Source organism: Hyla sarda, chromosome 4 (genome assembly GCF_029499605.1).
Source record: "Hyla sarda isolate aHylSar1 chromosome 4, aHylSar1.hap1, whole genome shotgun sequence".
Lineage (NCBI taxonomy): Eukaryota > Metazoa > Chordata > Amphibia > Anura > Hylidae > Hyla > Hyla sarda.
In genome coordinates this window covers 310669333-310696647 of record NC_079192.1, presented here as the reverse complement: position 1 = coordinate 310696647, position 27315 = coordinate 310669333, and the positions used below count along the sequence as shown (strand labels likewise).

Below are 27315 nucleotides of genomic sequence, written 5' to 3'. Positions count from 1 at the left end.
ATCGTGATGGACACTGATGACAAAGGTACTTACCTTGTCCACAGTGGCGTAGCTATAGAGGTCGCAAGGGTCGCAATTGCGACCGGGCCTCACAACCAGGTACACCCTTGGTCCTTAAGTACCAGTGAGCATCAAACTTTAACGAAAATTCATCAAAACACCTGTGGGGTGTTAAGGCTCACTATACCCCTTGTTACATTCCGTGAGGGGTGTAGTTTCCAAAATAGGGTCACAAGTGGGTATTTATTTTTATGCGTTTATGTCAGAACCGCTGTAAGATCAGCCACCCCTGTGCATATCACCAATTTAGGCCTCAAATGTATATGGCGCTTTCTCACTCCTGAGCCTTGTTGTGCGTCCGCAGAGCATTTTACACCCACATATTGGGTATTTCCGTACTCAGGAGAAATTGCGTTACAAATTTTGGTGGTCTTTTTTTCCTTTTACCGCTTGTAAATGAACACCAGCATGTTCGTGTAAATTTTTTTATTTTTTTACACTAACAGGCTGGTGTAGACCCCAACTTTTCCTTTTCATAAGGGGTAAAAGGAGAAAAAGCTATTTCTCCCGAGTACGGAAATACCCCATATGTGGCCCTAAACTATTTCCTTGAAATACGACAGGGCTTCAAAGTGAGAGAGCGCCATTTGCATGTGAGGACTAAATTAGGGATTGCATAGGGGTGGACATAGGGGTATTCTACGCCAGTGATTCCCAAACAGGGTGCCTCCAGCTGTTGCTAAACTCCCAGCATGCCAGGACAGTCAGTCCGGAAATGCTGGGAGTTGTTGTTTTGCAACAGCTGGAGGCTCCATTTTGGAAACACTGCCTTACGAAACGTTTTTCATTTTTATTGGTGGGACAGTGTAAGGGGGTGTATATGTAGTGTTTTACCCTTTATTATGTGTTAGTGTAGTGTAGTGCAGTGCTTTTAGGGTACATTCGCACTGGTTGGGCAAACATCTAGCTGTTGTAAAACTACAACTCCCATCATGCACTGACAGACTGTGCATGCTGGGAGTTGTACTTTTGCAACAGCTGGAGGCACACTGGTTGGAAAGCCTTCAGTTAGGTTCTGTTACCTAAATACAATATATATGTGTATATTTGTGTATATTACACATATATGTTACAGTACGCGCTTATGCTTGAAATTGTGCATACACCTACCTGGCTAAAAGAAGATGATCAAACTGTAAGTGTGGTATAAATGTTTGCAGGGTTATTCTTTAAGTTGTTTTTTAGGGTGCACTGAAAAAATGTGTGATATATATATATATATATATATATATATATATATGTATATTATTTATTAACCGTATTGTATATATTAATAAATAAATGATACAGTACTGAATGTACCTATAGGTATGCTTATTTATATGGGTTCCAGCGTGTTCCAGGAATTTAGCTGTATTAGTATATTATTGGTGGTGAAATCCTGTTGTTTGGCTGGTGGCACTACAAGTCAAAGAATGTCCATTTAGATACGAGCAGATCTAACTGAGAAGTACAGGATAGATGTCTAGTTCACTTATAAACATATACCTATGGATGTGCGCAGAATATTGGACTTATAGTGCAATCACTTTAAAGATTTTACTTGCGTTTTGCTTGCGTTTTTGTGTGATTGTTTTTCTTGGCGGTGATGCCCGCACTTCCTCTTGTTCTGAGATGTTGCGGAGAGTGCGTATCCTTTTACCGAAGATCCTAGTTGGGGATTGCGGGAGTATGCCTCGGTCGATGGCGTTCTCTACCGTGGTAGCCCCGGTTCGCGGTTTGCCTGAGACCGATGTTGTGACGTCACTACGGTACAGGATTAGATCCAAGACACCTCCAACGCGTTTCAGAAGCACGGCTTCCTTCGTCAGGGAGATGTTACCTAACTCAGTATTTTCCAACCAGTGTGCTTCCAGCTGTTGCAAAACTACAACTCCCAGCATGTACTGATCGCCGAAGGGCATGCTGGGAGATGTAGTTATGCAACAGCTGGAGGTATGCAACTACAACTCCCAGCATGCCGAGACAGCTGTTTGCTCTTTGGGCATGCTGGGATTTGCAGTTTTGCAACATCTGGAGGGCTACAGTTTAGAGACCACTGCACAGTAATCTCCAAACTGTGGCTCTCCAGATGTTGCAAAACTACAAATCCCAGCATGCCCAGACAGCAAACTGCTGTGTGGGCATGCTGGGAGTTGTAATTTTGCAAGATCTAGAGGGCCACAGTTCAGAGACCACTGCACAGTGATCTCCAAACTGTAGCCCTCAAGCTGTTGCAAAACTACAAATCCCAGCATGCCCAAACAGCAAACAGCTGTCTGGGCATGCTGGGAGTTGTAGTTTTGCAACATCTGGAGGGCTACAGTTTAGAGACAACTGTATAGTGGTCTCAAACTGTAGCCCTCCAGATGTTGCTAGGCAACTACTCACCGGCTTCCGTAGGATCCATGGAGCCTGCCGCATGTCATCGCCGCCGCCGAGGGTAAGTGACCTCCGGTGCCGGTCACCAACGGTTCCCCTGCTCTGCATGGACAACAGTGGGTGGGTCTCAGGACCTCCCTGGGCATTGGCACGGGATGCCTGTAGATAAATATCAGCAGTCATCCTGGTCCGGTCCTTGCTCGGCGCGGCGCGCGGGGTTGACGGAAATTCCCACAGACTCACAGGTACGCCCTTGGTTCTTAAGTACCAGGGAGCATGGGCGTACCCATACGCCAATGGTCTATAAAGGGTTAATCTCCCTTTGTGCTGAGTGTGCTGAGCTCCTGTGTGTGAGGGAGAAATCTTCACCAATCAGATCTCAGTTGGCAGAGGGAAGGGGCGGGGTTAGCTCTCGCCTCTCCATCTCTACATATCACAGCCCAGGTATTTATATATATATATATATATATATATATATATATATATATATATATATATTAATATTAAAAATACTGGCAGGGTGTCTAAAATACCAGCTGTGCTGGTAAAATACCAACCATGTGGCAACCCTAAGTGTTTGACATGATTGTAATAATTATTGGGGAGATTTATCAAAACCCCTGCAGGGTAAAAGTTGCCCATAGCAACCAATCAGATTGCTTCTTTCATTCTCAACAAGACCTCTGAAAAATAGAAGAAGTGATCTGATTGGTTGCTATGGGCAACTGGTCAACTTTTCCTCTCCACAGGTTTTGATCCCTGATTGTCTTCATATATAGGATGAGAATCTTCTGACACAGTGAGTAGCCAACCATTTCTGGGCATAAGACATCAGAACTTGCTGGGTGCCCTTCGGTTGCCTGGACAACTGTACCCCCCAGCATCAGCCGCCTCTCACCTCATCACATGATACAGACCGGGCAGCAGTTTTGGACACTTCTGTCATTTTGCTAACACTATTTTTCACACACAGAAATAAAATAAATGAGTCGAACAAGTCAAAGAACAGTTTAAACAAAGGGGAACTTTATTTATTATTTACCAAAATGTTTGTGTAGGGATTTTATGTAACCTCCATCACTCACAAAGAGCGGACAGTAACTAACTCAGGACAGGAAAAACCTCCAGAGGGGAGGAAACCTGTAGGGAATCCATGGCTACTGTACTGCCCTTCCTCTGGGCATACTAAAGGAGGTTACCTCTAGAATTTGGGCCAATGTGTCCGTGTATGTGCTGCCCCACAGCCTGGAAGGTGTGCATCTAAGATAGGAAAAGAAAAGAGAGATTAGTTACATGTTTATTATAGAAATGCACATGGAACTGCACTAAAGACCAAAAAGATGTGATACTTACCAGTCACAGGCGGGTATGAATGTGTATTCCTAGGTTCCTACAGTTTAGGCCCCTCACTGATGACAAAGGTCATGACATCACATGTGTGACCTCACGGGAGTTCTATTTGATAGTGCTGCTTTCTGATTGGCTGAAAATCCAAAAACCTTTTTAACATATTCTGCATGACTTATCTCAGGGATTTTTGGCAATTTTTATTAAAATGGCTGACTCCCTGTGGGTACATTATATTTGTTTCTCCTAACCAGACACTCAGTATTTGTAATATCATTTGGTGACCCTAACAGTCTGGGCCCATAGGTTTCTTACACAGATCACTGCGGCTCTGGCAGGCTCAATGGGGGAGATTCATCAAGACCTGTCCAGAGAAAAAGTTGCCCATAGCAACCAATCAGATCGCTTCTTTCATTTTTGAAAGGGCCTCCAAAAAATTAAATAAGCAATCTGATTGGTTGTTATGGACAACTCAGCAACTGCACCTCTGGACTGGTTTTGATAAATCTCTCCCAATGGGCAGCGCTGGCTGGGACATCTGACGTTGTGATATGGAGTGGAAGGATATTATTCGTCAGACGTCCCGGCTGCTTACTGATTTAAAGTGGTTGTGGCTCCTGCTGCCAGTTCAAGATCAGGCAGCATAGGCCGAGATTGACATACTGCATCAGTGACCCCCTGTGGCTGTCCAGCAGTTGCAAAACTACAACTCCCAGCATGCCCTGACAGCTTTAGGCTGTCAGTGTCAGGGTATACTGGGAGTTGTGGTTTTGCAACAGCTGGACAGACATCTGTTGGAAGGGGGGGAAAAAAGATGAAGCAATGTGGGCTTTGAAAAAGGCCACACATAAGCTGTGTTTGAAGAAAAACGTTCACCCGTTCAAGTCCAGCCGGCGCGCCGCCTCCAGCGTGCAATTCAGTGCAGGAAGAAGCGGACCTTCAGAGGGACACCGCGCCGGACTACAGGTACGCATATTGGTCAAAGAGCTCGCATCGGTGTCATGTTCACCTGCACTATAACTCTGTGTATCGGGTTTTGTGTGACTGAATGGGTAACAGTTTTCCTTTAATCCCAGTCTAAGCCTAGGAACAGACGCAATTTTTGTTTGAGGTTTTTTTTTAGCCAAAAAAATAAAATAAAAAAACACCACAAAAAGCTGCCCCCTCATTTCTTTTCTCCCAAGATGCCCTTGTGGTGTGCCACAGGGTGTAAAGGTGTGAGGTGTATGGGGCTTTATGTGGTGCAGCACGTCTGGCACTCGGGTGCTGCCCGAGGGCCCGGGCCTGAGGAAGGGGAGTCTGTCGCTGCCAGCACATCTCCTATGCCGGGTGCGGGCCCTTTAAAAATGACTGCAGGGCCGGAGAGGCTGGGGGCTGCTGACCACGCACGCCTTCTCCAAGACCCTGACGTCTTCCTGCCTCCGACCCTGCTATTACATTTCTGACACTGACTATGGCCTCCTCATGATTTATCAGCACCGCGGAGGGAGAGAACTGGCTGCGGAGTGAAGAGAGCGAGGACGGGGAAGGAGGAGGTGAGCTGTGGAGATGGGTGTAAGGGAGGGGTGGGGGTGAGGAGATCTGTGTGAGGAGACCAAGGAGGGGGGGTGGAAGGGGAGATGTGTGTGAGGAGATAGGGGACGGGGTGGAGGGGATGAGGGACAGCATGGCTTGGAACATTCCTGGACAGTCCATTAATATTGAGGATTCTTAACATTATCCAGTAAAGTGAAATTGTACATACATATATATTGTACAGGACATTGTTGCTGCAATCCAGAGGACAGTGTAAGCTGAGATACTAGCTGGGGAAAAGCACCTGAGGTGTAGCTGGGACCAGTGGATCCACATCCCTGTAGCTCATGGTTCTGTATTAGTACAAGGTTCTGCATAAGGACTTAGCAGAACAATCTTATGTTCTCACAGGCGCCAGCACAGAGAAACATCATTTAATACATGGAGGCACAGTCTCTTAATAATAACAGGAGGTTACCTGTTAGGTGGTGGTGGGGGCGCAGAGATGTGTGTGTTAGAGAGTAGCTCCCGTCATCTATATATATTTTTTCTGTCCCTACCTATTAATAATCTATGCCTAACCCCCCCCCCCCCTTTTAAAATGTTTTTCCTACCTTCTAAAGTGTTATATTGCTGTCTCCAATCCTGCTCACTGAGGCCGAGCAGGAAGCCGACTTCGGCCCTTACCTCATCTATGCTGCGCTCCTGTGTTTTCCTGACATGGTGCCTACAGCTGTTTCACAACCACAACTCTCAGCCTGCCCTGACAGCTAATGACTGTGAGGGCATGCTGGGAGTTGTAGTTGTGAAACTGGAGGCAGAATCTTAGGAAAACACTCAGGGCAGGTATATATATATAGTTTAGCATATAATTTGGCCACAGAATCATCTGAAGAACTCCAGGCTGTGTCATTCAGGCAATATATGGGTTACTGATGCCGCTGTTGGGCCTGGGTCTTGGAATTTCAAATTTGCTCATAGGTAGTACCCGCTATCCAAAATCTTTGATTTAAATTTCTTAATTCATCTTTTAATCTTAGGGATTGTGAAGGCCTAGTGCCTACTCATGCTGCTGCCAACTCCGGGCTGTGCCATTCATCCACTATATTGTCTCCTCATACTGCCAACACCTCCACGCTGTGTCATTCAGCCACTATATGGTCTCCTCATGCTGCCAACACCTCCACGCTGTGTCATTCAGCCACTATATGGTCTCCTCATGCTGCCAACACCTCCACGCTGTGCCATTCAGCCACTATATGGTCTCCTCATGCTGCCAACAATTCCATGCTGTGTAATTCAGCCACTATAAGGTCTCATGACACTGATGCCACCTCCAGGCTCTGTAATTGTGCTGCTGTGCGGCAGTGATTCTAAAAGCGAGACCAGTAATCTGCATGTTATTCTGAATAACAGTGTTATTTCACTACCCCAGCACACTCCATATGCGTTTTAGAACACAGCAAAGTGTTCTATACCCCTATAGAGGCTGTATGTAGGCTAGAAATAGCCTTTTTTAATATAGATTCGCCACAAAAAAATTCGGAACGAAACAAACTTTATCGGAAAATTCAGTGAATCGGCCGAATCGAATTTTTGAAAAGTTCGCTCATCTCTAGTTGCCATCTCAGGACGAGCCGGCTCGTCCTTAGACTACAACCGGTTAAACAACCACCTCTCAAAAACTGAAAAATTGCGCTGGTTGTTTAAAAAATAAAAGCCTTTTTATCCTGGCTCCTAGATTCAAAACTAAATTTGTTAAAGGAGTACTCTGCTACTTTACTGTGGTGGCCACGGGTGAGGTGCGCAGCCACCGCTATGCTAGGATTAGCTACTTGGTTCTTGGGGGGGTTATGAACCCAGGGTCGGATGGTATTAACCCTTAATTTCACGTGACGCCACCGTAGTCTTGATATTTCCCTGGGTTATACAGGTCCGGGGAACTCCGTCTCCCCACAGGCTAGTAAGGAAAGAATTGACTCCACACTAGGTTGCAGTTTAACGGAGGCTTTACTAACTTGAAGATAGGTGGTACAATCTCCACAGCGCTCAACCAAAGTCTCCCAAAGGTTTAACAGACAGACTTTAGAGGACCACACAGCTTGCAGTGCCTGGACTTGATATTGCATATATGCTTGGCTCTTACGGCCGGACTAGTAGTTTTAGGTCTGCGCTATATTAGGCTTGAAATTAAAGTCACTTACTGAAGGGTCGGTAGATTTGTGGTTTTCGCCCGAAGATAATGAATTGTCCTTTAGGAATTCTCTGATCAAGGCTGAAGTAAAGGCTTGCTATTAGTTGGGGTTACTTCATGCTTTTCTTATCTCACTCTCATCTTTGCTCTCACTCCTCTGCGGATTCTCTCTGCTACTCCGGAGCTTCACCTCCTCTGAACTTGCTTGGACCTCCACTCTGTACTCTGAACTCCACACCACTCTGAACTGAATGAACTGCTTTACTCCTCTCCTCCTCCACACCTACTTTACACAGGAAATGCCACCCCTTATAAGGGCAGGCTATACTAAAGCCCATTGGCCAGGCAGCTGTGGATCATAGAGTTGTCTGTATCCCCTTTAGGATTTATAATAAAGTTACATACAAGTAATAACATAATATAACACCTTACACAAAAGTTTAGTCTAGCACTCAGTCCTCCACTCTCACATACCCTGACTAAGCATGAGGTTGCTAGGAAACATACTTAAAGCTACAGACAACTAATAACTGATTGCTAAGTTATAACAGTGCAAATACACATTAGAAATGGTTGAGTCCATGCAGGGGAGCCCCCAGGACACTGGAGGTCTCAATCTGACAGGGCCTAAAATACCTTGACACATTGTACCTGTACTGGGACACCGCATTACTCCTTATCCCCTTTCCACAGGACAGGGGATAAGCGTCTGATCTCGAGGGGACCCTGCACAGCGGCCTGGCTCCCTTTGCACATGCAGCAGAGTTATTTACAGCGCTCGTATATCTCTGGCTCTTCCATAGAGATGAATGAGCTAGGAGAGCACCATGCAGGAAATCGTGATGGACACTGTTGACAAAGGTACTTACCTTGTCCCCAGTGGCGCAGCTATAGAGGTCGCAAGGGTCGCAATTGCGACCAGGCCTCACAACCAGGTACACCCTTGGTCCTTAACCCCTTAAGGACACATGACGTACTGGAACGTCATGTGTCCACTCCCGATCTATAACGCGGGGCCACGGCGTGGCCCCGCGTCATAGCGGTTCGGGCCCGGCCTCTAACAACGGCCGGGACCCGTGGCTAATAGCGCGCGGCATTGATCGCTGTGCCGCGCGCTATTAACCCTTTAGACGCGGCGTTCAAAGTTGAACGCCGCGTCTAAAGTGAAACCGAAAGCATGCCGGCTAGCTCAGTGGGTTGTTCGGGATAGCCGCGGTGAAATCGCGGCATCCCGAACAGCTGACAGGACAGCGGGAGGGCCCCTTCCTGCCTCCTCGCTGTCCGATCGCCGAATGACTGCTCAGTGCCTGAGATCCAGGCATGAGCAGTCATCCGGCAGAATCGTTGATCACTGGTTTCTTATGAGAAACCAGTGATCAACATAGAAGATCAGTGTGTGCAGTGTTATAGGTCCCTATGGGACCTATAACACTGCAAAAAAAAAGTGAAAAAAAAAAGTGAATAAAGATCATTTAACTCCTCCCCTATTAAAAGTTTGAATCACCCCCCTTTTCCAATAAAAAAAAAAACACAGTGTAAATAAAAATAAAAATAAACATATGTGGTATCACCGCGTGCGGAAATGTCCGAATTATAAAAATATATCATTAATTAAACCGCTCGGTCAATGGCGTGCGCGCAAAAAAATTCCAAAGTCCAAAATAGTGCATTTTTGGTCACTTTTTATATCATTTAAAAATGAATAAAAAGTGATCAATAAGTCCTATCAATGCAAAAATGGTACCGTTAAAAACTTCAGATCATGGCGCAAAAAATGAGCCCTCATACCGCCCCATACACGGAAAAATAAAAAAGTTATAGGGGTCAGAAGATGACAATTTTAAACGTATTAATTTTCCTGCATGTAGTTATGATTTTTTCCAGAAGTCCGACAAAATCAAACCTATATAAGTAGGATATCATTTTAATCGTATGGACCTACAGAATACATATCAGGTGTCATTTTTACCGAAAAATGTACTACATAGAAACGGAAGCCCCCAAAAGTTACAAAACAGCGTTTTTTTTTTCAATTTTGTCGCACAATGATTTTTTTTCCCGCTTCACCATAGATTTTTGGGCAAAATGACTGACGTCATTACAAAGTAGAATTGGTGGCGCAAAAAATAAGCCATCATATGGATTTTTAGGTGTAAATTTGAAAGAGTTATGATTTTTTAAAGGCAAGGAGCAAAAAACGAAAATGCAAAAACGGAAAAACCTCCGGTCCTTAAGGGGTTAAGTACCAGTGAGCATCACACTTTAACGAAAATTCGTCAAAACACCTGTGGGGTGTTAAGGCTCACTATAGCCCTTGTTAAATTCCGTGAGGGGTGTAGTTTCCAAAATAGGGTCAAACGTGGGTATTTATTTTTATGCGTTTATGTCAGAACCGCTGTAAGATCAGCCACCCCTGTGCATATCACCAATTTAGGCCTCAAATGTATATGGCGCTCTCTCACTCCTGAGCCTTGTTGTGCGTCCGCAGAGCCTTTTACACCCACATATGGGGTATTTCCGTACTCGAGAGAAATTGCGTTACAAATTTTGGTGGTCTTTTTTTCCTTTTACCGCTTGTAAAGGAACACCAGCATGTTAGTGTAAAAAAATTTAAATTTTTACACAAACAGGCTGGTGTAGACCCCAACTTTTCCTTTTCATAAGGGGTAAAAGGAGAAAAAGCAATTTCTCCCGAGTACGTAAATACCCATGTGGCCCTAAACTATTTCCTTGAAATACGACAGGGCTCCAAAGTGAGAGAGCGCCATGAGCATTTGAGGATTAAATTAGGGATTGCATAGGGGAGGAAATAGGGGTATTCTACGCCAGTGATTCCCAATCAGGGTGCCTCCAGCTGTTGCTAAACTCCCAGCATGCCTGGACAGTCAGTCCGGAAATGCTGGGAGTTGTTGTTTTGCAACAGCTGGAGGCTCCATTTTGGAAACACTGCCTTACGAAACGTTTTTCATTTTTATTGGTGGGACAGTGTAAGGGGGTGTATATGTAGTGTTTTACCCTTTATTATGTGTTAGTGTAGTGTAGTGCAGTGTTTTTAGGGTACATTCGCACTGGTGGGGCAAACATCTAGCTGTTGTAAAACTACAACTCCCAGCATGCACTGACAGACTGTGCATGCTGGGAGTTGTACTTTTGCAACAGCTGGGGGCACACTGGTTGGAAAGCCTTCAGTTAGTTTCTGTTACCTAAATACAATATATATGTGTATATTTGTGTATATTACACATATATGTTACAGTACGCGCTTATGCTTGAAATTGTGGATACACCTACCTGGCTAAAAGAAGATGATCAAACTGTAAGTGTGGTATAAATGTTTGCAGGGTTATTCTTTAAGTTGTTTTTTAGGGTGCACTGAAAAAATGTGTGATATATATATATATATATATATATATATATATATATGTATATTATTTATTAACCGTATTGTGTACATATTAATAAATAAATGATACAGTACTGAATGTACCTATAGGTATGCTTATTTATATGGGTTCCAGCGTGTTCCAGGAATTTAGCTGTATTAGTATATTATTGGTGGTGAAATCCTGTTGTTTGGCTGGTGGCACTACAAGTCAAAGAATGTCCATTTAGATATGAGCAGATTTAACTGAGACGTACAGGATAGATGTCTAGTTCACTTATAAACATATACCTATGGATGTACGCAGAATATTGGACTTATAGTGCAAACACTTTAAAGATTTTACATGCGTTTTGCTTGCGTTTTTGTGTGATTGTTTTTCTTGGCGGTGATGCCCGCACTTCCTCTTGTTCTGAGATGTTGCGGAGAGTGCGTATTCTTTTACCGAAGATCCTAGTTGGGGATTGCGGGAGTATGCCCCGGCCGGTGGCGTTCTCTACCGTGGTAGCTCTGGTTCGCGGTTTGCTGGAGACCGATGTTGTGACGTCACTACGGTACAGGATTAGATCCAAGATACCTCCAATGCGTTTCAGAAGCACGGCTTCCTTCGTCAGGGAGATGTTACCTAACTCAGTATTTTCCAACCAGTGTGCTTCCAGCTGTTGCAAAACTACAACTCCCAGCATGTACTGATCGCCGAAGGGCATGCTGGGAGATGTAGTTATGCAACAGCTGAAGGTATGCAACTACAACTCCCAGCATGCCGAGACAGCTGTTTGCTCTTTGGGCATGCTGAGATTTGCAGTTTTGCAACATCTGGAGGGCTACAGTTTAGAGACCACTGCACAGTAATCTCCAAACTGTGGCCCTCCAGATGTTGCAAAACTACAAATCCCAGCATGCCCAGACAGCAAACTGCTGTGTGGGTATGCTGGGAGTTGTAGTTTTGCAAGATCTAGAGGGCCACAGTTTAGAGACCACTGCACAGTGATCTCCAAACTGTAGCCCTCAAGCTGTTGCAAAACTACAAATCCCAGCATGCCCAAATAGCAAACAGCTGTCTGGGCATGCTGGGAGTTGTAGTTTTGCAACATCTGGAGGGCTACAGTTTAGAGACAACTGTATAGTGGTCTCAAACTGTAGCCCTCCAGATGTTGCTAGGCAACTACTCACCGGCTTCCGTAGGATCCATGGAGCCTGCCGCATGTCATCGCCTCCGCCGAGGATCGACACCGGGCATTGCCGCCAAGGGTAAGTGACCTCCGGCGCCAGTCACCAACGGTTCCCCTGCTCTGCCCGGACAACAGTGGGTGGGTCTCAGGACCTCCCTGGGCATTGGCACGGGATGCCTTAAGATAAATATCAGCAGTCATCCCGGGCCGGTCCTTGCCCAGCGCGCGGGGTTGACGGAAATTCCCACAGGCGTACAGGTACGCCCTTGGTCCTTAAGTACCAGGGAGCATGGGCGTACCCATACGCCCGTGGTCTTTAAGGGGTTAATCTTCTCCCTTTGTGCTGAGTGTGCTGAGCTCCTGTGTGTGAGGGAGAAATCTTCACCAATCAGAGCTCAGCTGGCAGAGGGAAGGGGCGGGGTTAGCTCTCGCCTCTCCATCTCTACATATCACAGCCCAGATATTTATATATATATATATATATATATATATATATATATATATATATATATATTAAAAATACTGGCAGGGTGTCTAAAATACCAGCAGGGTGTCTAAAATACCAGCTGTGCTGGTAAAATACCAACCATGTGGCAACCCTAAGTGTGTTACATGGTTGTAATAATTATTGGGGAGATTTATCAAAACCCGTGCAGGGTAAAAGTTGATCAGTTGCCCATAGCAACCAATCAGATTGCTTCTTTCATTCTCAACAAGACCTCTGAAAAATAGAAGAAGTGATCTGATTGGTTGCTATGGGCAACTGGTCAGCTTTTCCTCTCCACAGGTTTTGATCCCTGATTGTCTTCATTTATAGGATGAGAATCTTCTGACACAGTGAGTAGCCAACCATTTCGGGGCATAAGACATAAGAACTTGCTGGGTGCCCTACGGTTGCCTGGACAACTGTACCCCCCAGCATCAGCCGCCTCTCACCTCATCACATGATACAGACCGGGCAGCAGTTTTGGACACTTCTGTCATCCACATTTTGCTAACACTATTTTTCACACACAGAAATAAAATAAATGAGTCGAACAAGTCAAAGAACAGTTTAAACAAAGGGAACTTTATTTATTATTTAGTAAAATGTTTGTGTAGGGATTTTATGTAACCTCCATCACTCACAAAGAGCGGACAGTAACTAACTCAGGACAGGAAAAACCTCCAGAGGGGAGGAAACCTGTAGGGAATCCATGGCTACTGTACTGCCCTTCCTCTGGGCATACTAAAGGAGGTTACCTCTAGAATTTGGGCCAATGTGTCCGTGTATGTGCTGCCCCACAGCCTGGAAGGTGTGCATCTAAGATAGGAAAAGAAAAGAGAGATTAGTTACATGTTTATTATAGAAATGCACATGGAACTGCACTAAAGACCAAAAAGATGTGATACTTACCAGTCACAGGCGGGTATGAATGTGTATTCCTAGGTTCCTACAGTTTAGGCCCCTCACTGATGACAAAGGTGATGACATCACATGTGTGACCTCACGGGAGTTCTATTTGAGTAGTGCTGCTTTCTGATTGGCTGAAAATCCATAAACCTTTTTAATATATTCTGCATGACTTATCTCAGGGATTTTTGGCAATTTTTATTAAAATGTCTGACTCCCTGTGGGTACATTATATTTGTTTCTCCTAACCAGACACTCAGTATTTGTAATATCATTTGGTGACCCTAACAGTCTGGGCCCATAGGTTTCTTACACAGATCACTGCGGCTCTGGCAGGCTCAATGGGGGAGATTCATCAAGACCTGTCCAGAGAAAAAGTTGCCCATAGCAACCAATCAGATCGCTTCTTTCATTTTTGAAAGGGCCTCCAAAAAATTAAATAAGCAATCTGATTGGTTGTTATGGACAACTCAGCAACTTCACCTCTGGACTGGTTTTGATAAATCTCTCCCAATGGGCAGCGCTGGCTGGGACATCTGACGTTGTGATATGGAGTGGAAGGATATTATTCGTCAGACGCCCCGGCTGCTTACTGATTTAAAGTGGTTGTGGCTCCTGCTGCCAGTTCAAGATCAGGCAGCATAGGCCGAGATTGACATACTGCATCAGTGACCCCCTGTGGCTGTCCAGCAGTTGCAAAACTACAACTCCCAGCATGCCCTGACAGCTTTAGGCTGTCAGTGTCAGGGTATACTGGGAGTTGTGGTTTTGCAACAGCTGGACAGACATCTGTTGGAAGGGGGGGAAAAAAGATGAAGCAATGTGGGCTTTGAAAAAGGCCACACATAAGCTGTGTTTGAAGGAAAACAGTCACCCGTTCACCCACACTAAACCCGAAACACTTGGTTATGGTGTGGGTGCTGGTCACGTGAGCGCTTGTGCCTACTGAGCGCTCACATGGCCAGCGCCCATGAATATTCAAGTCCAGCCGGCGGGCCGCCTCCAGCATTCAATTCAGTGCAGGAAGAAGCGGGCCTTCAGAGGGACACCGCGCCGGACTACAGGTACGCATATTGGTCAAAGAGCTTGCATCGGTCTCATGTTCACCTGCACTATAACTCTGTGTATCGGGTTTTGTGTGACTGAATGGGTAACAGTTTTCCTTTAATCCCAGTCTAAGCCTAGGAACAGACGCAATTTTTGTTTGAGGTTTTTTTTTAGCCCAAAAAGAAAAAAAAGAAAAAAAAAAAGCTGCCCCCTCATTTCTTTTCTCCCAAGATGCCCTTGTGGTGTGCCACAGGGTGTAAAGGTGTGAGGTGTATGGGGCTTTATGTGGTGCAGCACGTCTGGCACTCGGGTGCTGCCCGAGGGCCCAGGCCTGAGGAAGGGGAGTCTGTCGCTGCCAGCACATCTCCTATGCCGGGTGCGGGCCCTTTAAAAATGACTGCAGGGCCGTAGAGGCTGGGGGCTGCTGGGCACGCACGCCTTCTCCAAGACCCTGACGTCTTCCTGCCTCCGACCCTGCTATTACATTTCTGACACTGACTATGGCCTCCTCATGACTTCTCAGCACCGCGGAGGGAGAGAACTGGCTGCGGAGTGAAGAGAGTGAGGACGGGGAAGGAGGAGATGAGCTGTGGAGATGTGTGTAAGGGAGGGGTGGGGGTGAGGAGATCTGTGTGAGGAGACCGAGGAGGGGGGGTGGAAGGGGAGATGTGTGTGAGGAGATAGGGGACGGGGGAAGGAGGAGGTGAGCTGTGGAGATGGGTGTAAGGGAGGGGTGGGGGTGAGGAGATCTGTGTGAGGAGACCGAGGAGGTGGGTGGAAGGGGAGATAGGGGACGGGGGAAGGAGGAGGTGAGCTGTGGAGATGGGTGTAAGGGAGGGGTGTAGGGTTGCCACCTTTCCCTCAGAAAAATACCGGTTGTGGGTGTGGCTATGTGGGGGTGGGGCTAAAAAAGGGGAGGGGCCCGATTGCACAGAGGACGAGGGATCAGGGGTTTAAGAAATGGCATGGGGGATGGGAGGGGGGTAAAGAAATGGCATGGGGGATGGGATGGATACAATATAACGTATTTATCGGCGTATAACACGCACTTTTTAGGCTAAAATTTTTAGCCTAAAGTCTGTGTGCGTGTTATACGCCGATACACCCCCAGGAAAGGCAGGGGGAGAGAGGCCGTCGCTGCCCGCTTCTCTCCCCCTGCCTTTCCCGGGGTCTAGAGCGCTGCTGTCGGCCCTTTTCACCCCCTGGTTATCCAACAGCCAGGGGGAGAGAAGGGGCAGCGGCACCCATTGCCGGCGCCGCTGCCCCGTTGCCTCCCCCCATCCCCGGTGGCATAATTACCTGAGTCCGGTCCGCGCTGCTCCATAGCAACGACGCTGGGGACGCACGACGGAGGCCTGGAGCAGCGCAGACCCGACTCAGGTAATTATGCCACCGGGGATGGGGGGAGGCAACGGGGCAGCGGCGCCGGCAATGGGTGCCGCTGCCCCTTCTCTCCCCCTGGCTGTCGGTGCCGCTTCTCTCCCCCTGACTATCGGCGCCGGCACCGATAGTCAGGGGGACAGAACGGGCAGCGGCGCTGATAACCAGGGGGTGAAAAGGGCCGACAGCAGCGCTCTAGACCCCAGGAAAGGCAGGGGGAGAGAAGCGGGCAGCGACGGCCTCTCTCCCCCTGCCTTTCCTGGGGGTATATCGGGGTATACACGCGCACACACGCACCCTCATTTTATCATGGATATTTGGGTAAAAAACTTTTTTTACCCAAATATCCTTGGTAAAATGAGGGTGCGTGTTATAGGCCGGTGCGTGGTATACCCCGATAAATACGGTATATGCGGGGGGAACTTTCCTATATGGCACAAAAAAATTACATTTAGAGAATACAACTTACAATTGTAAATAACATTTATTTAACAGGCAATAAATTTAAGGGGATACCCAGCAAATACAAATATAATATAAATACATTTGACAACCTCACCAAATAGTGCAAATGCAAACATTTTAACAGCTCCTCTGTATACACACTACCAACAACATAATATAGGATGAAAAAATCATCAAAACCAAATTAATACCGATAAAGCCCTCATATAGCTCTGTAGGTGGAAAACGGAAAATGTTGTACTGAATAAAACCACTATACACAGACCAGTATACTATAAAGGATCTGTACACAATATAAGTGATTATATACAGGACCATATGGCGGTAGATATCAGCTGTACACAGGATGTATATACCATATAAGTGATTATATACAGGACCATATGGCGGTAGATATCAGCTGTACACAGGATGTATATACCATATAAGCGATTACAGTTACATTTTGGGACTCACAATTACGTCTTTTCTGATCAGCGGCGTCCTCCTTCCTTTTCTTCTCCGTCCGGATAAGACCGCCATGTGGATATCTTAACATCGGCAGGAAAAACATGTCAGACTCTGCATATATTCAGTGCCCTCCTCTACACAATCTTCCCATCTATAGGCCCACAAACTGTAATAATGCCCTCCTTGGTGTCCTGCACAGTAAACGGGCAGGTAGGTAGGTAGCCAGGTAACTAGGTAGGTAGATCAGGAAGCCAGATATGTAGGTAGGTGACAAGCCAGGTAGGTCGGGGGCTAGCTAGGTAGTTAGGCAGCCATGTTTGAAGACCAGGTACATAGTTAGATAGCCTGGTATGTAGGTAAGTAGTTAGGCATCCAGGTATAAGTTAGGTAGCCCCCAATAAGTATAGGCAGTTACACCCCCTCCCCTGTTCCCTATAGGCAGAGTCACCCCCTCTCTTCCCCATAGATATAGGCAGAGTCACTCCCTCTCTTCCCCATAGGTATAGGCTGTTACCTCCCCTCTCTTCCCCATAGGTATAGGCAGTTACCTCCCCCCCTCTTCCCCATAGGTATAGGCAGTTACCCCCCCCCTCTCTTCCCCATAGGTATAGGCAGTTACCCCCCCCCCCCTCTCTCTTCCCCATAGGTATAGGCAGTTACCCCCCCCTCTCTTCCCCATAGGTATAGGCAGTTACCCCCCCTCTCTCTTCCCCATAGGTATAGGCAGTTACCCCCCTCTCTCTTCCCCACAGGTATAGGTAGTTACCCCCCCCCCTCTCTCTTCCCCATAGGTATAGGCAGTTACCCCCCCCTCTCTCTTCCCCATAGGTATAGGCAGTTACCCCCCCCCTCTCTCTTCCCCATAGTAATAGGCAGTTGCCCCCCCCCCTCTCTCTTCCCCATAGGTATAGGCAGTTACCCCCCCCCTCCCTCTTCCCCATAGGTATAGGCAGTTACCCCCCCCCCTCTCTCTTCCCCATTGGTATAGGCAGTTACCCCCCCCCCCTCTTCCCCATAGGTATAGGCAGTTACCCCCCCTCTCTCTTCCCCATAGGTATAGGCAGTTATCCCCCCTCTCTCTTCCCCATAGGTATAGGTAGTTACCCCCCCTCTCTCTTCCCCATAGGTATAGGCAGTTACCCCCCCTCTCTCTTCCCCATAGGTATAGGCAGTTACCCCCCCTCTCTCTCTTCCCCATAGGTATAGAAAGTTACCCCCCCCTCTCTCTTCCCCATAGGTATAGGCAGTTACCCCCCCCCCTCTCTCTTCCCCATAGGTATAGGCAGTTACCCCCCCCTCTCTCTTCCCCATAGGTATAGGCAGTTACCCCCCCCCCCTCTCTCTTCCCCATAGGTATAGGCAGTTACCCCCCCCCCTCTTCCCCATAGGTATAGGCAGTTACCCCCCCCCTCTCTCTTCCCCATAGGTATAGGCAGTTACACCCCCCCCTCTCTCTCTCTTCCCCATAGGTATAGGCAGTTACACCCCCCCCCCCTCTCTCTCTCTTCCCCATAGGTATAGGCTGTTACCTCCCCTCTCTTCCCCATAGGTATAGGCAGTTACCTCCCCCCCTCTTCCCCATAGGTATAGGCAGTTACCCCCCCCCCTCTCTCTCTTCCCCATAGGTATAGGCAGTTACCACCCTCTCTCTTCCCCATAGGTATAGGCAGTTACCCCCCCCCCCCTCTCTTCCCCATAGGTATAGGCAGTTACCCCCCCCTCTCTCTTTCCCCATAGGTATAGGTAGTTACCCCCCCTCTCTCTTCCCCATAGGTATAGGCAGTTACCCCCCCCTCCCTCTTCCCCATAGGTATAGGCAGTTACCCCCCCCTCTCTCTTCCCCATAGGTATAGGCAGTTACCCCCCCCTCCCTCTTCCCCATAGGTATAGGCAGTTACCCCCCCCCTCTCTGCCCCATAGGTAAAGGCAGTTACCACCCCCCCCCCCTCTCTCTTCCCCATAGGTATGGGCAGTTACACCCCCCCCACTCTCTCTCTCTTCCCCATAGGTATAGTAAGTTAGCCCCCTCCCCCCCCCTCTTCCCCATGGAATTGGGGGGGGGGGGATTGTCACAGGGGAATTGGGGTGGGTGGGGTGGAATTCAGAGACACACACACACACACACACTGGCCGACAGACACACAAACACTGACTGACAGACACACAAACACTGACACACACATAGTAACAGACACACACAGACACACTTACCTACTACCGCAGCACCTCTCCAGTCTCCTCTCAGTATCGGGCCGTCGAGTGACGTGACGTCCTGCGCGGGTCTGCGGCGTGACGTCACTTCCGCAACATCCCTCCGCAGATCCAGCCACCCGGCCGCACAGCATTGCACAGTGCCAGGTAAGGTTTTAGACTGGGACAGCCTCAGAGTCAGACAGGGTGCTGTGCTGAGCGGCATGGTGCGGGCGTGCGGCCCGCACCCCCGCTCAGCGGCGCCGCTTTTTTAGGTTAGTGTGTGATGACAGTGAATGAAAAATACCAGCCATTGAATGGCCGGTATTTTTCATCCAAACTTACCAGCACAGCCCGGAATCTGAACGAAAATACCGGCTGTGCCGGTAAAATACCGGTAGGGTGGCAACCCTAGAGGGGTGGGGGTGAGGAGATCTGTGTGAGGAGACCGAGGAGGTGGGTGGAGGGGGAGATGTGTGTGAGGAGATAGGGGACGGGGTGGAGGGGATGAGGGACAGCATGGCTTGGAACATTCCTGGACAGTCCATTAATATTGAGGATTCTTAACATTATCCAGTAAAGTGAAAGTGTACATACATATATATTGTACAGGACATTGTTGCCTCAATCCAGAGGACAGTGTAAGCTGAGATACTAGCTGGGGAAAAGCACCTGAGGTGTAGCTGGGACCAGTGGATCCACATCCCTGTAGCTCATGGTTCTGTATTAGTACAAGGTTCTGCATAAGGACTTAGTAGAACAATCTTATGTTCTCACAGGCGTCAGCACAGAGAAACATCATTTAATACATGGAGGCACAGTCTTTTAATAATAGCAGGAGGTTACCTGTTAGGTGGTGGTGGAGGCACAGTCTCTTAATAATAACAGGAGGTTACCTGTTAGGTGGTGGTGGAGGCACAGTCTTTTAATAATAACAGGAGGTTACCTGTTAGGTGGTAATGGGGGCGCAGAGATGTGTGTGTTAGAGAGTAGCTCCCGTCATCTATATATTTTTTTTCTGTCCCTACCGATTGATAATCTATGCCTAACCCCCCCCCCCCCCCACCCCCTTTTAAAGTGTTTTTCCTACCTTCTAAAGTGTTATATTGCTGTCTCCAATCCTGCTCACTGAGGCCGAGCAGGAAGCCGACTTCGGCCCTTACCTCATCTATGCTGCACTCCTGTGTTTTCCTAACATGGTGCCTACAGCTGTTTCACAACCACAACTCTCAGCCTGCCCTGACAGCTATTGACTGTGAGGGCATGCTGGGAGTTGTAGTTGTGAAACTGGAGGCAGAATCTTAGGAAAACACTCAGGGCAGGTATATATATATAGTTTAGCATATAATTTGGCCACAGAATCATCTGAAGAACTCCAGGCTGTGTCATTCAGGTAGGTAGTACTCGCTATCCAAAATCTTTGGTTTAAATTTCTTAATTCATCTTTTAATCTTAGGGATTGTGAAGGCCTAGTGCCTACTCATGCTGCTGGCAACTCGGGGCTGTGCCATTTATCCACTATATGGTCTCCTCATGCTGCCAACACCTCCACGCTGTGCCATTCATCCACTATATGGTCTCCTCATGCTGCCAACACCTCCACGCTGTGTCATTCAGCCACTATATGGTCTCCTCATGCTGCCAACACCTCCACACTGTTTCATTCAGTCACTATATGGTCTCATGACACTGATGCCACCACCAGGCTCTGTAATTGTGCTGCTGTGCGGCAGTGATTCTAAAAGCGAGACTGGTAATCTGCATGTTATTCTGAATAACAGTGTTATTTCACTACCCCAGCACACTCCATATACATTTTAGAACACAGCAAAGTGTTCTATACCCCTATAGAGGCTGTATGTAGGCTAGAAATAGCCTTCTTTAATATAGATTCGCCACAAAAAAATTCAGAACGAAACAAACTTTATCGGAAAATTTGGTGAATCGGCCGAATCGAATTTTTGAAAAGTTCGCTCATCTCTAGTTGCCATCTCAGGACGAGCCGGCTCGTCCTTAGACGACAACCGGTTAAACAACCACCTCTCAAAAACTGAAAAATTGCGCTGGTTGTTTAAATTTAAAAAAAAAAAAAAGCCTTTTTATCCTGGCTCCTAGACTCAAAACTAAATTTGTTAAAGGAGTACTCTGCTACTTTACTGTGGTGGCCACGGGTGAGGTCCGCAGCCACCGCTACGCTAGGATTAGCTACTTGGTTCTTGGGGGGGTTATGAACCCAGGGTCGGATGGTATTAACCCTTAATGTCACGTGACGCCACTGTAGTTTTGATATTTCCCTGGGTTATACAGGTCCGGGGAACTCCGTCTCCCCACAGGCTAGTAAGGAAAGAATTGACTCCACACTAGGTTGCAGTTTAACGGAGGCTTTACTAACTTGAAGATAGGTGGTACAATCTCCACAGCGCTCAACCAAAGTCTCCCAAAGGTTTAACAGACAGTCTTTAGAGGACCACACAGCTTGCAGTGCCTGGACTTGATATTACATATATGCTTGGCTCTTACGGCCGGACTAGTATTTTTAGGTCTGCGCTATGTTAGGCTTGAGATTAAAGTCACTTACTGAAGGGTCAGTAGATTTGTGGTTTTCGCCGGAAGATAATGAATTGTCCTTTAGGAATTCTCTGATCAAGGCTGAAGTAAAGGCTTGCTATTAGTTGGGGTTACTTCATGCTTTTCTTATCTCCCTCTCATCTTTGCTCTCACTCCTCTGCGGATTCTCTCTGCTACTCCGGAGCTTCACCTCCTCTGAACTTGCTCGGAACTCCACTCTGTACTCTCAACTCCACACCACTCTGAACTGAATGAACTGCTTTACTCCTCTCCTCCTCCACACCTACTCTACACAGGAAATGCCACCCCTTATAAGGGCACCAAAGATATGTGACCAAGGTTGCTTTTCAACTCGAAAAGTAAATTGCGTTTGGTGCTAAACACTTTAGTACTACCTCCTATCAAATAAATGCACCAGACGTGAAAATATAAATAAAATAACAAGCTTTATTAAACATATATAATAATTGAATAAAAAACATAAATAATGAGAATCAGCAATAGCCAGAAAAATGTGCAATGATTTAATAAAGACTATTCTCTTAGAGGTTTGCCATTACCAGTTAAACACATACTGCAGAGAAACACTGCGACATTAAGTACACATAGAAAAGGCAAACACAAAATGAATGATAATAAGAGAAGAGAGACAACGTATACAGGTGATCTATTGGTGCACTGTGGGAGCCTGAGAAAACTAGAGACAAAAGTGTGTTGGTATGAGACCTGAAGGAATCAACAGGTGCAACCATAGCAACATCACTGCACTAGAGAAATACACCAGACCACGGAAGGGAAGAGATGGTAAACACGCTGCCACAGTGCATCCGGAGTCACCACGCTATACTCACATAAGAGATCACACACAACCCCTACGCCGTTTCGCTACCCGCTTCCCTGACGAATGTCTCAGTGTTTCTCTGCAGTATGTGTTTAACTGGTAATGGCAAACCTCTAAGAGAATAGTCTTTATTAGATCATTGCACATTTTTCTGGCTATTGCTGATTCTCATTATTTATGTTTTTTATTCAATTATTATATACCTTTCCCTTATAAGGGCAGGCTAAACTAAAGCCCATTGGCCAGGCTGCTGTGGATCATAGAGTTGTCTGTATCCCCTTTAGGATTTAAAATAAAGTTACATACAAAGCAATAACATAATATAACACCTTACACAAAAGTTTAGTCTAGCCCTCAGTCCTCCACTCTCACATACCCTGACTAAGCATGAGGTTGCTAGGAAACATACTTAAAGCTACAGACAACTAATAACTCATTGCTAAGTTATAACAGTGCAAATACACATTAGAAATGGTTAAGTCCATGCAGGGGAGCCCCCAGGACACTGGAGGTCTCAATCTGACAGGGCCTAAAATACCTTGACACAATGTACCTTTACTGGGACACCGCATTACTCCTTATCCCCTTTCCACAGGACAGGGGATAAGTGTCTGATCTCGAGAGGACCCTGCACAGCGGCCTGGCTCCCTTTGCACATGCAGCAGGGTTATTTACAGCGCTCGTATATCTCTGGCTCTTCCATAGAGATGAATGTGCTAGGAGAGCACCATGCAAGAAATCGTGATGGACACTGATGACAAAGGTACTTACCTTGTCCCCAGTGGTGTAGCTATAGAGGTCGCAAGGGTCGCAATTGCGACCGGGCCTCACAACCAGGTACACCCTTGGTCCTTAAGTACCAGTGAGCATCAAACTTTAACGAAAATTCGTCAAAACACCTGTGGGGTGTTAAGGCTCACTATACCCCTTGTTACATTCCGTGAGGGGTGTAGTTTCCAAAATAGGGTCACAAGTGGGTATTTATTTTTATGCGTTTATGTCAGAACCACTGTAAGATCAGCCACCCCTGTGCATATCACCAATTTAGGCCTCAAATGTATATGGCGCTCTCTCACTCCTGAGCCGCAGAGCATTTTACACCCACATATGGGGTATTTCCGTACTCAGGAGAAATTGCGTCACAAATTTTGGTGGTCTTTTTTTCCTTTTACCGCTTGTAAATGAACACCAGCATGTTTGTGTAAATTTTTTTATTTTTTTACACTAACCCAGCTTAGACCCCAACTTTTCCTTTTCATAAAGGGTAAAAGGAGAAAAAGCTATTTCTCCCGAGTACGGAAATACCCATCTGGCCCTAAACTATTTCCTTGAAATACGACAGGGCTCCAAAGTGAGAGAGCGCCATGCGCATTTGAGGACTAAATTAGGGATTGCATAGGGGAGGACATAGGGGTATTCTACGCCAGTGATTCCCAAACAGGGTGCCTCCAGCTGTTGCTAAACTCCCAGCATGCCAGGACAGTCAGTCCGGAAATGCTGGGAGTTGTTGTTTTGCAACAGCTGGAGGCTCCATTTTGGAAACACTGCCTTACGAAACGTTTTTGATTTTTATTGGTGGGACAGTGTAAGGGGGTGTATATATAGTGTTTTACCCTTTATTATGTGTTAGTGTAGTGTAGTGCAGTGTTTTTAGGGTACATTCGCACTGGTTGGGCAAACATCTAGCTGTTGTAAAACTACAACTCCCAGCATGCACTGACAGACTGTGCATGCTGGGAGTTGTCCTTTTGCAACAGCTGGAGGCACACTGGTTGGAAAGCCTTCAGTTAGGTTCTGTTACCTAAATACAATATATATGTGTATATTTGTGTATAGTACACATATATGTTACAGTACGCGCTTATGCTTGAAATTGTGGATACACCTACCTGGCTAAAAGAAGAAGATCAAACTGTAAGTGTGGTATAAATGTTTGCAGGGTTATTCTTTAAGTTGTTTTTTAGGGTGCACTAAAAAAATGTGTGATATATATATATATATATATATATGTATATTATTTATTAACCGTATTGTATATATATTAATTAATAAATGATACAGTACTGAATGTACCTATAGGTATGCTTATTTATATGGGTTCCAGCGTGTTCCAGGAATTTAGCTGTATTAGTATATTATTGGTGGTGAAATCCTGTTGTTTGGCTGGTGGCACTACAAGTCAAAGAATGTCCATTTAGATACGAGCAGATCTAACTGAGACCATAGGCGTGCGCACGGGGTGTGCCGGGTGTGCACAGGCACACCCTAATCACTGCGGCCCGCTGCTGCAGGACTTTTTTTTTTTTCCTCACTACTAAACCCCAGCCCCACCGGACATCCCCGACATCACCAGCCGGAGGACGGGGGATAGATTGGCTGGAGCCGCAAATTAAAAAAAAAAAAATGCATTTTTAAACATCCGGTGTGCCCTGAAAGACTTTCAGGGCACACCGGATGTTTAAAAATGCATTTTCTTTTTATTTGCGGCTCAGGCCACTCTATCCCCCTGTCCTCTGGGCCGCTCTATCCCCTTCCTCTGGGCCGCTCTATCCCCTTCCTCTGGGCCGCTCTATCCCCGTCCTCCGGCCGCTCTATCGCCCCTTCCTCTGGGCCGCTCTATCCCCTTCCTCCGGGCCGCTCTATCCCCCGTCCTCCGGCCGCTCTATCCCCCTGTCCTCCGGGCCGCTCTATCCCCTTCCTCTGGGCCGCTCTATCCCCTTCCTCTGGGCCGCTCTATCCCCTTCCTCTGGGCCGCTCTATCCCCATCCTCCGGCCGCTCTATCCCCCCTTCCTCTGGGCCACTCTTTTCCCCTTCCTCCGGGCCGCTCCTCCCCCTTCCCCGGCCGCGCACACTGCTGCGCTAACTGCAGACGCAGGGGCTGCCCCGCAGCTGCGCACGTCTCCTTCCATTCCTGGGATGATCCTGGCTGCAACTCCTGACACCGAGTGTCCATTCCTCGGCATGAGGAAGAAGTGGGCGATGGTGCAAAGTGTGGAGCATATGGGAGTGGACGTGCCCGGCCTCTGACCCCAACATGGCTGCCGCAGGTGAGAAAAGTGCACAGACCGAGGACGGGAGGGGGTGGGATGTATGATGTGTGTATTATGTATGTATGGTGTGTGTATTATGTATGTATGATGTGTGTAATATGTATGTATGATGTGTGTAGTATGTATGATGTGTGTATTATGTATGTATGATGTGTGTAGTATGTATGATGTGTGTATTATGTATGTATGGTGTGTATTATGTATGTATGATGTGTGTATTATGTATGTATGATGTGTGTAGTATGTATGATGTGTGTATTATGTATGTATGGTGTGTGTATTATGTATGTATGATGTGTGTAATATGTATGTATGGTGTGTATTATGTATGTATGGTGTGTATTATGTATGTATGATGTGTATTATGTATGTATGGTGTGTGTATTATGTATGTATGATGTGTGTAGTATGTATGATGTGTGTAGTATGTATGATGTGTGTATTATGTATGTATGATGTGTGTATTATGTATGTATGATGTGTGTAGTATGTATGATGTGTGTATTATGTATGTATGGTGTGTGTATTATGTATGTATGGTGTGTATTATGTGTGTATTATGTATGTATGGTGTGTGTATTATGTATGTATGATGTGTGTATTATGTATGTATGGTGTGTGTAGTATGTGTGTATGGTGTGTGTAGTATGTGTGTATGGTGTGTGTATTATGTATGTATGTATGGTGTGTGTATTATGTATGTATGGTGTGTGTATTATGTATGTATGGTGTGTGTATTATGTATGTATGGTGTGTGTATTATGTATGTATGTATGTATGGTGTGTGTATTATGTATGTATGTATGTATGGTGTGTGTATTATGTATGTATGATGTGTGTAATATGTATGTATGGTGTGCGTATTATGTATGTATGGTGTGTGTATTATGTATGTATGGTGTGTGTATTATGTATGTATGTATGGTGTGTGTATTATGTATGTATGTATGTATGGTGTGTATGATGTGTGTAATATGTATGTATGGTGTGTGTATTATGTATGTATGTATGGTGTGGTATTATGTATGTATGTATGGTGTGTGTAATATGTATGTATGGTGTGTGTAGTATGTGTGTATGGTGTGGTATTATGTATGTATGGTGTGTGTATTATGTATGTATGTATGGTGTGTGTGTAATATGTATGTATGATGTGTGTAATATGTATGTATGATGTGTGTAGTATGTATGTATGGTGTGTGTGTAATATGTATGTATGATGTGTGTAATATGTATGTATGGTGTGTGTATTATGTATGTATGATGTATTTATGTATGATGTGTGTGTATATATATAATGGATTTGTGTATGTATTATGTATGGTGTGCATATGTATGTATTATGTTTGTATTTATGCATTATATATATATATATATATATATATATATATGTGGGGGAACTATATTGCACCTAATGTGGGGAACTATATTGCACCTAATGTGGGGGAACTGTACTGCACCTAATGTGGGGGAACTATATTGCACCAAATGTAGGGGAACTATACTGCACCTAATGTGGGGGAACTATATTGCACCTAATATGGGGGAACTATATTGCACCTAATATGGGGGAACTATACTGCACCTAATGTGGGGGAACTATATTGCACCTAATGTGGGGGAACTGTACTGCACCTAATGTGGGGAACTATACTGCACCTAATGTGGGGGAACTATACTACACCTAATGTGGGGGAACTGTACTGCACCTAATGTGGGGGAACTATATTGCACCTGTGGAGGAACTGTACTACTAACCTAATGTGGGGGAACTATACTGCCAACCTAATGTGGGGGAACTATACTGCCAACCTAATGTGGGGGAACTGTACTACTAACCTAATGTGGGGGAACTATACTGCACCTAATGTGGGGGAACTATATTGCCAACCTAATGTG

General features: G+C 46.1%; 2 long non-coding RNA genes across 2 annotated transcripts in view; one reads left to right on the top strand and one right to left on the bottom strand.

The window, feature by feature from the left end:
• Positions 1-3128: 3128 nt before the first annotated feature.
• LOC130369504 (uncharacterized) overlaps positions 3129-27315 on the top strand; it is a 49442-nt gene continuing 25255 nt past the window's right edge. The window contains exon 1 of the long non-coding RNA XR_008892791.1: positions 3129-3220. This is a non-coding gene — a long non-coding RNA (uncharacterized LOC130369504). The remainder of the gene's footprint in view (positions 3221-27315) is intronic.
• LOC130369502 (uncharacterized) lies at positions 3426-17145 on the bottom strand. The gene is made up of 2 exons (XR_008892789.1): positions 16773-17145; positions 3426-3904 (listed from the first exon to the last, which is right to left on the bottom strand). It is a non-coding gene; the product is annotated as an uncharacterized LOC130369502 (long non-coding RNA).